A 16,704-nucleotide genomic window follows, 5' to 3' on the forward strand; every position below is an offset into this window, starting at 1 on the left:
TTGAGATTATGATATAATTACATCTTTTACCCCTCCCCTTTCCTCCCTGCAAGCCCTCCTATGTACCTCTTCTTGCTCTCTTTCAAATCCGTGGCCTGTTTTTTCATTCATTGTTGTTTTATGTAGACATGTATATGTATAAATAATCCATTAAGTCCCATTTGTGCTGCTGAGTTCTTTTTTATTATTATTCCACTGGTCTGTGTCTATTTAGTATTCTCTTTTCCTGGTGCCATACTGTTTACATTGCTATAGGTTTGTAATATATTTTAAAATAAGGAAATTTGATGCCTTCAGCTTTGTTCTTTTCTAAAGTTACTTAAGCTAGTAGGTGATTTTCACTGTTCTTTATTAACTTTAAGACAACTTTTTCTATTTGTACTAAATCTGTAGACACCTTTGGTAAATGAGATTTTAATAATATTTAGTCTTTTATTCACAAGTTTGTGTCTCCCTTAATTTCTTTCAGCAATGTAATTTTTAACACACATTTTCTTTCTCCTGTACCAACTTATCTCCAAGTATCCTCAAATCAAACACGGCAACGCACTGAAAGGTTCATATACCCTTAATTGAAATTTATACCTGGCATGCCAAGAAGAAAAGACCCTTTGAGCATTATTAGAAAGAGTTCACTATGTCAGAAAAGAAACTTTTAGTTGTGGGAGAAATTGAGAGCTGTGCCTTTGAAATCTATTGAATGTCTTTGCATGTCTATTTCTATCTTGACAAGAGTATTGCATCCTTTACAGTAAAAGTATTAGTATCACAGTAAAAAGTATTAGTTGGTTTTAAGCAAGGGGGGGTCTAGTTGGATTGACTTGTCTCTTTATTTTGTTGCCTGTATGTTTTTGGAGACAGTCTCAGCCATAGCTGAAACTGTGCTTGAACCCTTGAGCCTCCTGCCTCACCTCTCCTGAATGCAAGGGATTAAAAGTGTGCAATACTATGCTTGGCTCAGACTTAGTTTTAAGAGAACTCAGCTCAGTCAGGAATATATACTGTACTAAGGATGTGCGTTTTGATGCTCTGGCAGGAGTATAAACTAAGAAGCTATTGTAGGTAAAACAATGGATGCATGTAGAAGGCTCCAATTAGAAAGGAGGCAGTAGAGAGGAGACACTCTAAAGAGTGGGTACCACTTGGTGATATGTGATAAACAGGAGAATTTTCATTTGTGCTGTCGATGTGAGTGCATAGTTGGGTGGTGATGATATGTGCTGGGTTCTTCTCACCTCCGTCACTAGCTGACATGTTAGCGTCCCTGGTCAGCTATTCATATCTGTTTCATCTACAAACCTAAACATCCTCTGGACTTCTGTTGTTCATCTTTCTACTTCTAGTACCTTGGCTCTGGAACTCTTAGTGTGTGAATACCCAATTTCTCAGAACCTCTAACTTCTTAAACATTTCACAATAACTCCATTTGACTGCTCTCTGATCACACTGCTTCCCCGTCAGATATCAGGTAGGTGACGTAGTTCTTTTAGACCTGGAAGCTAGCATAGCATCTTTTTGCCTCTTTAGTCTTCTACCAGCTTTCATCATCACTGTCAAGCCGTTGCTATTTAATCTTGTTCAGTAGTCCTTGTCTAGACACCCAGAAGTCACCCTATCCAGGCCCATCACCCTAGTCACCTTTCGCAGATTCCTCACAGCTCTCCGGATATTTATCTACTCTTGCAGAGGGTTCTGTGTCCTCTTCTCTCACCCATTTCCTGTCCACTTCCATCACGGTGTCCTTTCTAAATTTTGCTCTTCCAGTTTCTTAACCTCTGCTTGAAATTTCTCTCTCTGCATTTTACCACCCATCTATTCTCACAGTGACACACTTGACTTGTTTTTAATAAATATATTTCTACCTCCCAAACAACAAATTTAGATTCTTTTTTCTGTCCAGCCCCAGAGGCCCACCCTTCCAGTTGACTTGCTCAGGTAGCAAATGGCTAGTGAGTCAACTCCGTCTTGACCTGACTCCACATCATTCTTTCACTACAGGTACATTAACCTTTTCACTCTGCCCCTGGCGTACTGATTGACAGCTATGTTCTCACTCTTGGAGCTCACTCTCCCAGCCCATTGCCTGGTGGTTAAGTTTTCCTTGTAAACCTCAACCCTAGATGAACTCAACTCCATTCCATGTCTTCTTTGTATCTGCCTACTTGTGTGGGCAACCGCAATGAAAAAAAAATTTATACAGTGGGGCTTGCTATCTTAATTTTAAGCTTCAGGTGAGATTTTTATCAGGTAGGCTCTGTATTAGCAACTTCTCTCATTGCTGTTACCAAACACCTACAAGAAGCAACTTCAAGAAGAAAAGGGTGGTTTTGCTCACAGTGTGATGTGGAAGGCATGGAGCTATGGCCATGGCAGCGTGGAGCCGAGAGTCCTCATATTTCTGTGGGTGAGGAAGCAGAGATGTGGGTGCAGCAGCCCTCAGCTGGCTTTCTAATATTACCCTTTATGTTTGATCTGGCATAAAGCCCAAGGGAAGGTGCTACCCGAATTCGGGGAAGACTCTTCCCCTTTAGTTAATCTTATCGGGAAGCTACATATCCTAAGGTGTGGCTCACTAATACCCGAGATATTCCCTAATCAATTCAAATTTGTGAACAAAACTAACCATCTCAGGCTTCCAATATTCCCAGAGCATCCAACGGTCTTTCTCCTATGTTGTTTTTCTTCTTTATAAGTTAAATATTACAAATGTCATTATCTATCCTTAACTCCTTGACTTTTTTTTTTCTGCCTAATTTGCTTCTCTGATGCTGTGATAGAACACTGGCCAAAACCAGCTTGAGGAGGAAAGGAATTATCTTTTACTGATTACAGTACAGTCTCTCTCCAAGGAAAGACAAGGCATGAATGAAGCTGGAGGCAGGAGCTGAAGAAGAAACATTGAGGAATACAGTTTGATAGTTTACTCTGCAAGGCTTCACCAGCCTGGTTTAAATAACCAAGAACCACCTGCCCAGGGGTCACACAGCCCAAGATGGACTCTGGGCCCTCCCACATCAATTATGAATCAAAGAAATGCCCCCACAGATTTGCCCACAGGCCAATGTGATAGAGAACTCAATTGAGGTTCCCCCTTCCCAGGTAACTCTAATTTATATCAAGTTAACAAAAATTAATCATCACAGATACCATAACTGAAAATTCTGGTCTAAACTGAAAAATGAATTACAGAATAATCACCACACAGAATATTCTATTTTGCTACAAATTTTTAACTTTTCTACTTTTGCATTATTTTATATTTGAGTACAACTGAGTAATTAAATTAACCTTTACACATTTAAGTGTACAAATCTTGTACTCTTTTAAATAAACTTAGTCTTAGACATTTTTTGTTTTGCTTTGAATGCCTCTTTAATAAAAATTGTTTCTATCTCAGCTTGGTGGCCCAACCCTTTAATCCCAGCACTCACGAGACAGAGGTCCGCAGATTTCTGTGAGCTCAAGGACAGCCTGACCTTCATAGTGAGTTCCAGGACAGCCAGGGCTACATAGAGAGACCCTGTCTCAAAACAACAACAACAACAAAAAAAACAACAACAACAACAAAAGAATTGCTTTTTTAAAAAATTTTCGTTTTCAAATGATCAGAACTTGTGATGAGGCAGGGGTGAGGGGGAGAGAGAACAGGAAGAAGTGAGTTTGTAACTCAATGTATAGTTCTCCATGTATAGTTCAGAATTCTCTTACCTTCTTTACTTCATTGACTTTGGAAATAAACACCTCCAGGTTTTAATAGGTAACGGGCAGTACCTGGTGATGAAAAACAGTGATTGAAATGCTACATATTGTCAATGCTAATTTTCTTGACTAAGTAAGTACTCTACCTCCTGCCGCACTAGGAAGAAATTTTTAATGAACTTTTTCAATGTCCACTAAATGTTAGGTCCTTGGTCTCTGGTGATGTGCTGAGATGGTTTCCTTGTTCTTTGTGCATTAACTGAGAAGCTGAGTAGGTGAAGGTCAGATGCAGCACACTGCTTTCATCTGAGAGGACAATGAACAGGTAGATTATCTCAGGCAGCTAAGAAGTTTTACAAGCACAGAGCAAAAGCAATTGCTTTCTTTTACTGCAAATTTCCAAAGGAGCGAGGAACTGCACTGGATTAACAATTACAAATGAATGTATCTTCTCATAACGGCAGAAGGCTCAACTGTCATATAAAAAGTCCCTACACTAATTTAGAAAGGGGACGGACTCGCCAGCCCCTACTACACAAGCTCATCCCAGCAGAATGGCCTTTTCTCTGTCATGCCTTTCTCTCTTGCTAGCCTCCTTCTATTTCCATTCTCTGACTCCTCTTTCAGAATGCTCGCTTTACCTTTTGGTCCTGTCTTCCCTGTTCATGGATCTGAGTTTAACGAGTACAAGCCCTTTATTCTTACCAAGGACTGGAAGATCACCATTCTCCCAGATGACTGATTCAAGGAAGCTCCTCAGACTGAGTTTGAAGAAAACAGAGAGTATAAAGGATATTGAAAAGGAGAGCATTTTTCTGAGCCTTGGAAACAAAGCTTCCAGGGAAGGGCTGCTGCTGGGCTCTTTCCTATAGCTTCCCATCCATTGATCTTACCGTTCATACCTCATCTCAAAGAGAAAGAAAAGAGGAAGCCTGGGACTGTACTTGAAAGGAGACGTTTTTCCCCTACTGAATTTAAAGGAGTAAACACCTATGAAAATGAGAGAGAAGGGGCAAACTTTAGAGACACAGTGCCATAGTCTCTGGCTCCAGGTGGTGGGCCCCTGAGCTCAGACCAGGTGAAGAGATTTCTCCTTCACTCTCATCTGAAAACAAGATGGCCTGCAAGAGGAGCTGGGCCATTGGTGAAGAAGGAGGCTCCCCATCAGGAAGTGGGAAGCCACACTGTATAGGATATTAACAGGATGAAGAAAAAATGATCCTCACAACTGATGTAGAAAAGGCATTTGACAAAATCCAGCAACTTACATGATAAAAAAAAAAAAAAAAAAAACACTCAACAAACTAGAAACAGAAGAGAAATTTTCCAGCCAGATCAAGGGAACTTGCAACCCCCACAGCAAACATTTCACGCAGGGGCAAAGGACTGAACACTTTCTACCAGCAGTGGAGAAAAAAGAAGGATGCTGGATGCCATCACTTTTATTTAACATGTCGTGACACTCTACCCATGGTAATTAGGGAAGGAGAACAGATAAAGGGCAACAACTTGGAAAGGAAGAAGCAAAACCCAATGATCTAGTATCACTGACAAGGTACAGTTAAGTCAACTTGACATCTTTCTTTTGTCCTTGGGGGGGTTGATTTGTGGGAATGAGTTGAGATTTAGAGGGAGTAGAGAGGGTGTCTTTGAATTTGTCAAAGTTTTGAGATACAAGATAAGCATGCCAAAATCAGTAAAATTCTTATGCACTTGCTCCCTCCTGAAATTTATCTAGAAAACACTTCTTACTTTGATTATGTGCCTTCGCTGATGTTTCTGCCCTCTTATGAAAGTAAACAATGACAGAAAAGCTGGCAATTAACTATGGTTCCAAAATTATGCTCCATAGGAAAACCTAACTGGTAGTCTTAAGTGATAAATTAGGAGCTGAAGACGTTTAAATGCAACTCTTAAGTTTTCAGGATGGGCAGATATGGGCTCATAAAGAAGAGCAAACTTGAATTCTTTCAGAACCTGCCGCCTCCAGTACATTGCTTATGGGTATTGATCATTGGAGCTAAAGGCACTTGAGACCCAGCAGATAAGGAAGGATTCTTTGAACTGCCTCTGTAGACTTACAGGCAGGTCATTAAATTCACAATCAGAAAGATGCATAACCTGAACCAGGAAGAGAAGAACATTTGTAGTACCAGGGAGGGGAGTCTCAGCTGGGCCTGCACAAATGTATAAAACACCTACCTATCTATAGTCCTTCCCAAGTTCATTTTAATAAGCACTCCACAGTTTACTGTGCCTAACATAAGCTTTGCCTGTTCAACTTTCAGAATTCAGTGTGTGTGTGTGTGTGTGTGTGTGTGTGTGTGTGTGTGTGCCTGCATGCATGCATATACATGTGTGCATGTGTGTATTATAAAGAACGGCTTTTCCTTTCCTTTTAGGACTACTCATATATGCTACAAAAATGTACATAAATCCATACGGGTTTCTTTTTCTGCCAATATTTCTTCTTCAGTTAACTTCTAAGGACCCAAATGTGGACGTTTTCCCTCCTCTATACTGCCCTAGTTTGAGAGATTGGTTATATGGGGTTGATGCTGCTTGCAAATTCACTATTAACATTTAGGGAAAATTCCAAACAAAAATGAAAGGTCCATATGTAAGTATAGGAGAATTCATTGCTGTCTTAATATGTTAAAAGACAAGACACACTGATGATGGTATAATTAAATCTGTAACAAATACCCAGTTTTCCCAAGTTGCAAAAAATCTAATTTGGGGGGACGAAAGAAATCTGATCAGTTACATGTTTTTGGAGATGCTCCCTTCAAACTGATATTACTCCTATTTAGTGGGAGTTTAGGTTTTAATCACTATTTTTTTGTATTTTTCTATTAGAATACATAATTGAACTATTGTTAGGTAAAAGTGGCTAATCTATTTTATTTTGTTTTATTTATAACATAAAGAGCAACCTTTTCTTTTTATTTCTGTTGTTTAATTTTTTTGATTAGTATACAAAAGAGTGGCTTTCGGAATGGCATTTTCATACATGTGTCTCACTGTACTCTAAAGAACTGCTCTCTAGGAAAGACCACACTCCAGATCTGCTATGATCGCTGTGTTTTCTAATGTCAAACTTGTTTTGTATTTGGTAAGTTAGACAGAGTGATGGGTTTCATAAAGGTAATTTCTTTCATGTATATGATATATTTTAAATATTTTTTTTTGTTTTGGAAAATTTCACATGAGTGCTGTATTTACATCATTTCTACATCTCCTCTACCTTACAGCACCTCTCATGTCCCCCTCACGCCCTTTCAAGTGTATGACCCCTTCTATAATTACTATTATGGAATAATACACGCACCCTATTGAGCCTCTTTAGTGTTCCTTATCTACATGTGTGTAGGGCTGCCCAATTGGGATTGGATCACCTATGGGGGGGGCTCATCCCTGGAGATATTCCCCATCACTCAGTACCCATTGGTTGCCTATAGCTCTTCATCTAAAGGTGGGAACTTGTGAAATCTCCATTACCAATCTTGTGATGTTAACTGATATTGTCATTATGCAGCTCTTGTTCAGGCAACCATATCATTGAGATTTCGTGGGTACAAAAATTTCCACCATGTCTCAAAGACACTACCATCAGGCCTTCTGGTTGCCCTGCCCTCATAATCTTTCTATGCCCTTTTCTTCTGTGCTCACCAAGCCTTAGGTATAGGCATTGCATTGTAGATGTGTGAATTGGGCCTGGGAACTTCATGGTTACTTATTCTATACATTTTGACTGGTTGTGGATTTCTGTAATGGTCTCCATCTGATTCAAAAATGAAGCTTCTTTGATGAAGAGTAAGATACTAACCTGTGGGTAAAAGAATAAGTGTTTAGAATATAGAATTGGGACTCAATCTCCCCCAAGATCCAGCTATACTACTCTTGGGCATATACCCAAGGAATGCTCAATCATACCACAAGGGCACTTGCTCAGCTATTGTTTGTAATAGCCAGAACCTGGAAACAACCTAGATGCCCTTCAACTGAAGAATGGATAAGTAAAATGTGGTACATATACACAATGGAATACTACTCAGTAAAGAAAAACAATGACATCATGAGGTTTGCAGACAAATGGATGGATCTAGAAAAAAATCATCCTGAGTGAGGTAACCCAGACTCAGAAAGACAAACATGGTAGGTACTCACTCATAGGAGGATACTAGATATAAAACAAAGATGACTAGACTGCTACTCACAACTCCGGGGTGGCTACCTAGAAAACAGGACCCCAAGAAAGACACAGGGATCACCCAATGACAGAGAAATGGATGAGATCTATGTGAACAACCTGGACATGAGTGGGAGTAATGAAGGGCAAGGGTCAAGGGAAAGAGAGCTTAGGGTAGTGGGAGATCCCAGCTGGATCAAGAACAGAGAGGGAGAACAAGGAATAAGAGACCACGATAAATGAAGACCACATGAGAATAGGAAGAAGCAAAGTGCTAGAGAGGTCCACAGAAATCCACAAAGATACCTCCGTAATAGACTGCTGGCAATGGTCGAGAGCCAGCCTGAACTGACCTACTCTGGTGATAGGATGACCAAACACCCTAATTTTCATGCTAGAAACCTCATCCAATGATTGAGGGAACCGGATGCAGAGATCCACGGCCAGGCCCCAGGTTGAGCTCCAGGAGTCCAATTGGCGAGAAAGAGGAGGGTTTGTATGAGCGAGAATTGTTGAGACCAAGATTGGAAAAAGCACAGGGACAAATAGCCAAACGAATGGGAACACATGAACTATGAACCAATAGCTGAGGAGCCCCCAACTGGATCAGGCCCTCTGGATAGGTGAAACAGTTGATTAGCTTGAACTGTTTGGGAGGCATCCAGGCAGTGGAACCGGGACCTGTCCTCAGTGCATGTGCTGGCTGTTTGGAACCTGGGGCTTATATAGGGACACTTGGCTCAGCCTGGGAGGAGGGGACTGGACCTGCCTGGACTGAATCTACCAGGTTGAACTCAATCCCCAGGGGAGTCTTTGCCCTGGAGGAGATGGGAATGGGGGATGGGCTGGGGGGAAGGGGGGGGAGCAGGAGGGGGAAGAACAAGGGAATCCGTGGCTGATATGTAAAATTAAATTAAATTATAAAATAAAAAAGAAAGAAAATGGCAACAGTAGATTCTCCTTTAGTGTCTGGACCTCTACCTAAATGAGTAGTTGAATACATTTACAATGCCAGCCATGAATTCCTTCCCATGGTTCAGGCCTTAAGTCTAGTTAGACAGCTGTTGGTTCCCCATAAAATAATAGTGACACTGTTGCACCTCTGGAGGTATCTTATTGGCTGGTCATTGGTATGTTTCACAAGCTTTATAACTAGGTAGTACTATTAATTTTTTTTTCTTGTCAACTTGCACAGCACATTCCAATCCTATGAGAGCTATTCTCTAGACAGAAGGCTTCCAGATCAGTTCCAGTTTGATTGCTCCAAGTCCTGTGTCCAAAGCACGTGGTGTAGGGCTTACACTAAAGTACTGAAAGGCAACCCAGGGCAATAGTAATAGTCTATATTGTTTGGGAGTCTCTTGGACCCTGTGACCAACAACTGGAAGGGAGCTTTCCCATGCTTGGCACTGTGATTTCTGTTAGTTAGGCTGTGTCTCTTGGAAGAGCTTATTATCACCCTATGTGGCATAATTCTATTTAAGCTATATATACACACATGTACCCACACACAAGATTATAAAACAATGTATCTCCCTATGCCTTTTCTTTAGTGTTATTTATTTCTCCTTCCTCCCTCTCCCTTTATATTCCTTCACTCCTCCTCCCTAATTAACCTTCCCATTTTTTTCCTTTTCCTCTTCATAGGTCTTGTGTCCTATCATCCACATCTCTATAACGCTTTCTTTCCCCAACCCCATCCCTATGTTTCCCTTTTAATTTCCTAGTTTCTGTGGTTATTCCAGGTTACATACTCAAATCTAAAGAGTTGGAGTTGGGATCTACAAATAAGAGATAGAACATGTGGTATTTGTCTTTTTGATTCTGGGTTATCTCACAGTATATTTTCTAGTGCTGTCCATTTGCCTGCAAGTTTCATGATTTCATTCCTCTCTATAGCTGAATGGAACTCCATTGTATATATCTACTAAGCATATTATATATTTGTAGCTAGAGTTTTCCTGGTCCTGCCTGGCCCGTAGTCAGGACAAATCTCTCTCACCTGCCAGTCCCACAGCCGCTCAGACTCAACCGAGTAAACACAGTGACTTATATTGCTTACAAACTGTATGGCTGTGGCAGGCTTTTTGCTACCTAATTCTATCTTAAATTAACCCATGTCTATTAGTCTATAAGTTGCCACATGGCTCGTGCTTGTCATGACGGCAGCTGGCATCTCTCTGCCTCAACCTTTCACTTCCCAGAATTCTCTTCTCTGCTTGTCCCGCCTATACTTCCTGCCTGGCTACTGGCCAATCAGCATTTTATTTATTAACCAATCAGAGCAACACATTTAACATACAGAATATCCCACAGCATATATTTTTACCATATTCAATTCTATCCCCTCTCATTCCTACCCTAGAACCCCTTCCCCTTCCAGGAGTATCCTTTCCTTTCTAGTATCCCTTTCTTTTTCATATGTAATGCATATTATTTATATGTTGTTTGTGTATCCGTATACAATCTTGGATCTAAAAATGCAAAAAACCATGATTTTGTGGTATTTGACTTCCGAGTCTATTCTATTTGACTTAAGAAAATGATCAGTTGGAAGAATTTTTCAGTAAACTTTATAATTTTATACATTTTATCATTGAATAAAATACCATTGTGGTGTGTATGTGTGTATGTACCTGTAGGGGCCAGGAATTGATGTGGAATGTCTTACCCTAACTCTCGTCACTTAATTTTTCTGGACATGTTCTGCACCTGAACTCAGAGTTCACAGCTTTATCAATACCAGATAACCCTAGCTTCAGGGATCTTCCTAGATCTGTTCCCTCAGAGCTAAGATTAGAGGTGGGTACCACCATGACCAGCTTTTGACATGGATGCTAGGGATATGAGATCAGACCCTCACATTTGTGTGGCAAGCATTTTACTGACTCAACTAGATCATCAATGTAGTCTTAATTTTTAGTTGATGAAAATGACAAGTGATATTGAACTTTTTTCATATTTATTGGACATTTATATTTCATCTTTTGAGAAATGTTTGTTCATTTCTTTATTCCATTCATTTGTTGGGCTATTTGCCTTATTATTCAGGTTTTTTTTCAGTTCTTTATGTATTTTAGAAATAGGTCAAACAATTGATATTATAAGTAGAGATGTTCTACAGTACCTACAGACTATAGAAAGTACTATGGGCCAATTTTCCATGGCATGCCTTGGACCCTAGCACCTTAACTCTGCACTTCTTCTGGGGAACTAATGAGTCTCAGTTTATGGCTCAGACAAAAGTCCCCCATGTGGAACATTGTGTATTTCTGACTTAGGATTATTCCCTCTGACTAAAGATATTCCATATTTCAGGGTACCCCTGACCTTTTCTGTAGGTTTCCAGGATGTACCCATGCAGAAAGTGACCTATATCTTTAAATACATTAAATTGTCTTTTTAAAATGGCTTTGTATTGCTGGCTTGCTCTATTCAAATGCCCATAGAGGCCAAAAGAGGGTCTCAGGTCTCCTAGAACTGAGTTACAGACACTTACAAGCCACCGTGTGGGTTCTGGGAATGGAAGCCTGGTCCTCTGCAAGAGCAGCAAGGGCTCTGAACTGCTGAGCCAGCTCTCCAGCCCCTGTTGTCCTTCTCGGGTTTCTGTCTCCCATTCGGCATCTTCCCTTCTCTTGGCCAACATGCATCTTTCCAGGGATGTTTATCCCATTCTCTCTTTCTCATTTTCCATCTGTCTGTCCTCCGTAAGCTATCTGTCAGTGTCGATTTTCTAAGCTTGTCTACCGTCAACATGGTTTCAACCCTCTGGTGTTGCACTCTGCACTCGGTGGAGATCACTCCTCCACTGAACCTTCTGGAACATAACACTGAACTCCCTCCTGTTTTCTACAGTTTCTGTTTCCTCTTCACTATTGAAACTATTGAGTGTTTTTCTATCATCACTTTCCTCATAGGACAGCCGTTTTCAACCGTTGCATGATTCATCCTCCAGCAATTCTGGTAGTTATTAGGTGGCTGTCATGTGCCAACTCCCAAGGCTGTGCTTGTTTTCAGTATAGTCACGGCTGCATTGTTTACTCACCCATTCGATTTTTCTCTAACTACCTCTGGTCCTCCAGCTCTACTCACACAGTGTCACGTGACTCCAGTTCTGCAGCTCTGATGTGCACTACTCGAGAGACGGGTCCTCTTACCACATTTGCTTCCACGGAGCTCAGAAGTCACAGCTCCAGTTTTCTTAAAGGGGAATAGCATTGTGCAAGGCTCCAGGGGACAGTCCCTTCCTCTGTAGGGAAGTAGCACAGACAGGGTAGGGATGAAGCTCCAAGGCTGTAGAAACCGTGGTCACAGATGGTCTGGAAGAGCATCGCAGGGATACACATTTTATTCTGACTGGGAGGGACCATCAGGATTTTAAGGGGGAGAATCACATGGTCTGATTGCCACATTTTCTGGAAAAGTATAAAAGATTTGTGAAAGATCATAAAGCGAACATTGTCTAGTCCAGGATTCTCTCCTTCCCTTTTCCTCTTTCTTCTCTTTTCCCATCTCCCTCCTTCTTTCCCTTCTCCCAACTCTCTCTCTTTGTCATTTAAAGTCTGTCATGCTCTGTGGCCCAGGGTGTCCTGGACTCTCAGTCTTCCTGCATCAGCCTCCTGAGGGTTAGGTGTGTGCCACTATGCCTGGCTTTCACCATTCTCCTAACTCTGGCATTCATATAAGACTTGGTGCTGAGGTAAATTTAAAGAGAAACTTGCCAGGCGGTGGTGGCACACACCTTTAATCCCAGCACTCGGGAGGCAGAGGCAGGCGGATCTCTGTGAGTTCGAAGCCAGCCTGGTCTCCAAAGCGAGTTCCAGGAAAGGCTCAAAGCTATACAGAGAAACCCTGTCTTGAAAAACAAAACAAAACAACAACAACAAAAAAATTAAAGAGAAACTCATTTGGGGAGCCTTGGAGGAATCTTGTTAAAGCTTAGCCAGGCCACTCTTGAGTTGTTTGAAGTCCTTTCTCAATTCTGCCAATCAACTCTTTTGGTTTTTATTTTTAAACACACCCCACCCCCCTGCACGCGCGCACCAATACTTTTCAACACTATAATCTGTCTGTGTAGCAGTTTTTCAGAGTTGCCATACATACTACAGGTCCAACAGGCTAACCCTGACACTTGAAAATAAGGAGTTCTGGAGGCTGGAAGTCCATTCAGATGTTGTCAGGCACACGTCTTCTGAGGCCTCTGCCCTGCCATAGAGATGGCTTTCTTCTCCATGCGACTGTAATCTCTATGTATGTGTTTATAACCTAATGTCTTCATATGGCGGACATCAGCTCTATAGGATGAGTTATGGCTCATCTTCACTGTTTCACTTAATTGGAGGTACTGAGAATTAGAAGTGTGAGTTTTGGTGGGGTGCAATTCAAGTCACAACAACCTGTAATCCATATTTTCTTACCTAGGTCATTCTTACTATGGATCTAATCAATAAGAAAAATGAGGGGCAGGGGAGAAACCACATTTCCCCACTTTCAGAGCGACTTTCTAGAATGTACCTGGAGGAGGAGCATGATGTGTCCTGAGATCCTCATTTGAATACTTCTTCCTTTGTGCTTCTTCGTATCAAATTCTTGCCTCACCTCCACCTCCAGCTCGCTGCTGCTCCTCATGCAGAACTCCAAGGAGGTGCCTCAGAGACACTGGCCAAGCACATTCCACCCTTCCCCATGAAACCACCACAGGGCGCATGGAGGCGTGGCGTGCCCGTGGAAGAGATGAGGCTGACGCCCATGAGCTCTCCTATAGCAGATGAGACTGAGTACAGTGTGCTTTCAGTGAAATGCAGAGAGTTCAGAATTTTCTTATTTGGAAACCCCGGTATGCAACTGTGGTATGGCTCTGAGTTCCCAATAGAGTCTCTAGCTCCTTACGTCTCCGTAGGGGAGAACTGTTACCCGAAGCCCTGTGCTCCAGCCTCATCGCAGATAGTTCTTATGGCTTCCTGCCGGGCCTACCTTGGGGTTTGTTCTATGCAGTATCCTTCAAAGGCTTTTCAAATACTGATGTGGCAGTTGTGTAATACAGTTTGCTCTGGGCATCGAGAAGATCGATTTTAGCTAAACTTGCCTCAGAGATAGAGTTAATGGTATGTAATTTTATAGGGAAAATCTCAATATAAGCTTCACAGCCTTTTTGTTAGCTTAATTATGATAGTGTGATCATTATAATAATTTCAATAATTGCAGTATTTTTTGTGGTTACGTAAATGGTAAATTCTCGTGTATCTTTTGTAGATCTAGATAAACCATAATTCCACTCAGTAAGAAGCCTCATCCTTTTTTATTGTAATTTTTGCAGTCAGTGGAATTTAAGGTATTTATCTGAAGAGGAAATTAAAACAGTATTTTGAGAAGAATTTTACTTTCTTGTTTTTGATTCTGTAATTTACACTGTTATAACATTTCTGGTTATACCTCAAGACAAATAGCAAAGTCATTTATACGTTATGGTATATGTTATTTTTCAAACACAGTACTAAGTCTATTATAAATGTCACCTGAATCATTGATTGGAATTTATTACCCTTACTTTATAGATAGGGAAACTGAGGCTTTGATAGATAAAATACCGTTTGTAGAGCCACAGAACACATAAGAAAAGGAATGCAAACCGAGCAGGACAAATCGTGTTGGTTAGAATTCTTAGGATGTGATGGTACCCAGTGGAGAAGCTGGCCACTGCGCTTCCGTCATCCTGAAGGCTGAACTGACAAACCGCCACGTAGACCAAGGTAAGAGATGTAGTTAGACAGGCAGCGGACATTGTAAAAAGCAGCAAAAAGTAATGCCCTGATCCCCAGGGTGCGGACAGCACTGTAGAGCAGGTGAGCTGTGGAAAACATCCCAGCGGAGTGGACTTGCCAGCCTTCGTCTGTGAGTATGAATGGAGAATGTGCTTTGCTGCCTGGTGTTGTGTACACACGGGTAGAAAATGTCCTGATGGCACGTCAGTAGCATCCAGTAGTAATACTGAACAACAGATAGCTGGACTGTAGTCACTCTGGATCCTAAGGAGCTGGAGCACATGGCAGATTAAAAGAGAGGGAGCAAACCAGAGCCCCAGTTACCACTGCTTAGAGCCAGAATGCAGAGAAAACAGGCCACCCTCAAGAGTGACTTTCTAGAGCCATCAGAAATGCCTTCTAAGGCTCCCTTGCCTAAGGTAGGCTTGCCCTCCAACCCAGGCAGAAGGTGAGCCTACACATAGAGTTGAGTGAAGGAGGAGGCCTCAGAAGTAGAACGTCTGATAATCCAAAACATGAGCAAAAATAAATGCAAGACTGAATCAAAGGCTTTTTCAAAAAATTTTGATGTGCAATGAGATGAATAGTCTTTTGAAAACTTGTCAGATGGCTCGTAACTGAATAATCAGGGCTTCATGACCTCGAGAGAAAATTTAGTATCCACCCTGAGATTTATGTTTGCATTTGGGAGAACCAGGGAAGGATTAGAAGTAAGATTTTTATCTTCCGTTCCAAGGACATTGTGACAATGTGCCTCCCTTGCTTTGTGAATGTATTTGGACTCTAAATCTAATCACATGCAGACTTGATGATGGGTTTTCTAAACATTCAGAATGGGGTCGATGAAAAAAGCCCTTAGGATGATTAAATCTGTCTGAAAAAAGAACAACAAAGGCCCCACAGGCTGTGCCTCTCTGCACCTGTTAGCAATTCAGGATGCGCAAGAAGGAGGCAGAGAGGGAAAGAGCACACTGCAATCACACAGCTCAGTAGAAGTTAGACAGCCTGAGCAGCACAGAAGCCAGTTCAACCATATGTGCAGATGTTGAAAGCATCTCTAATAAGTTACAAAACATGGTACCACCATCTCTTTATACCAAACCGAATCATCGCTTCCATTTTTTTTTCTGCTGACAGAATCATTTCTGTTATTACCATGCTCAGATGAACTAAAGAAGGCATTGCGCGTTATTCATATTTGTGTGCTTGTTTTCCAATGTGCAGCCAAACATCCTGCTGAAGAATTTTGCATTGTGCAATTTACAAACAACCTTCGAGTGCTGTTTAATTTTAATGTAAACATCCCAGAGTTGGGATAGTGGTTGCTTATAATGGCTGCTGAACAGTACAAGGAAAAAAAGAATTGAGAAATAAATTTATAATGCCTCCAAAAGGGGGCTCTATAGCTCTTGAGAGAGTCACACTTACACATCCCGACTAAGACACACTCTTTCCTGGAAGGCAAATGTGTTAGTTGAAGACAATCTGTGTTGCCTTTCAGAAAGAAATGTGACTGCTAGTCGATTGGCTTTCTGGAGGCAATGCTGAAAACTCCTAAGCTGTGAGTGGATAAAGGAAGTAATTTTGGTTTTCTAGAACCATATTTACTTGGGTGAGATATTTTAGAAGCACACCATGTTAGTGGGTTTTACCTTCCTTTGCCTAGTTAACTGAGACTGCCCCAGCTTCACTCTGTAGCATGGCCCGTTCCTCTGTACAGGTTTGCAAGAACAAAGAAAAGAATATTTCTCTCACGGGCCATAGGAGAGACTTGCAGATCTTGGACACCACAACTGTTAAAATTTTTTATCACTAATATGTAGATTTGAAAAATATTAAGAAATCGGGGTAGAAAACCAGACATTCTGCACATGACAGCCCTCTGCAATCCAGAGCACATCTCTTCTCAGTGGGACTCTACCTTTGAACGAAGTCTGTTTTTTTGTTCTCTGAATCTGATGTGTACACTGTCACACCCCTGCCCCTCCTCCTCTGTCCCTAACTTGTCCTTCTCACTGGAGGCATCTACCAAGGTACCTCATTTGCACTTTT

Source organism: Peromyscus leucopus, chromosome 19 (assembly GCF_004664715.2).
Source record: "Peromyscus leucopus breed LL Stock chromosome 19, UCI_PerLeu_2.1, whole genome shotgun sequence".
In the NCBI taxonomy this organism is placed as follows: domain Eukaryota; kingdom Metazoa; phylum Chordata; class Mammalia; order Rodentia; family Cricetidae; genus Peromyscus; species Peromyscus leucopus.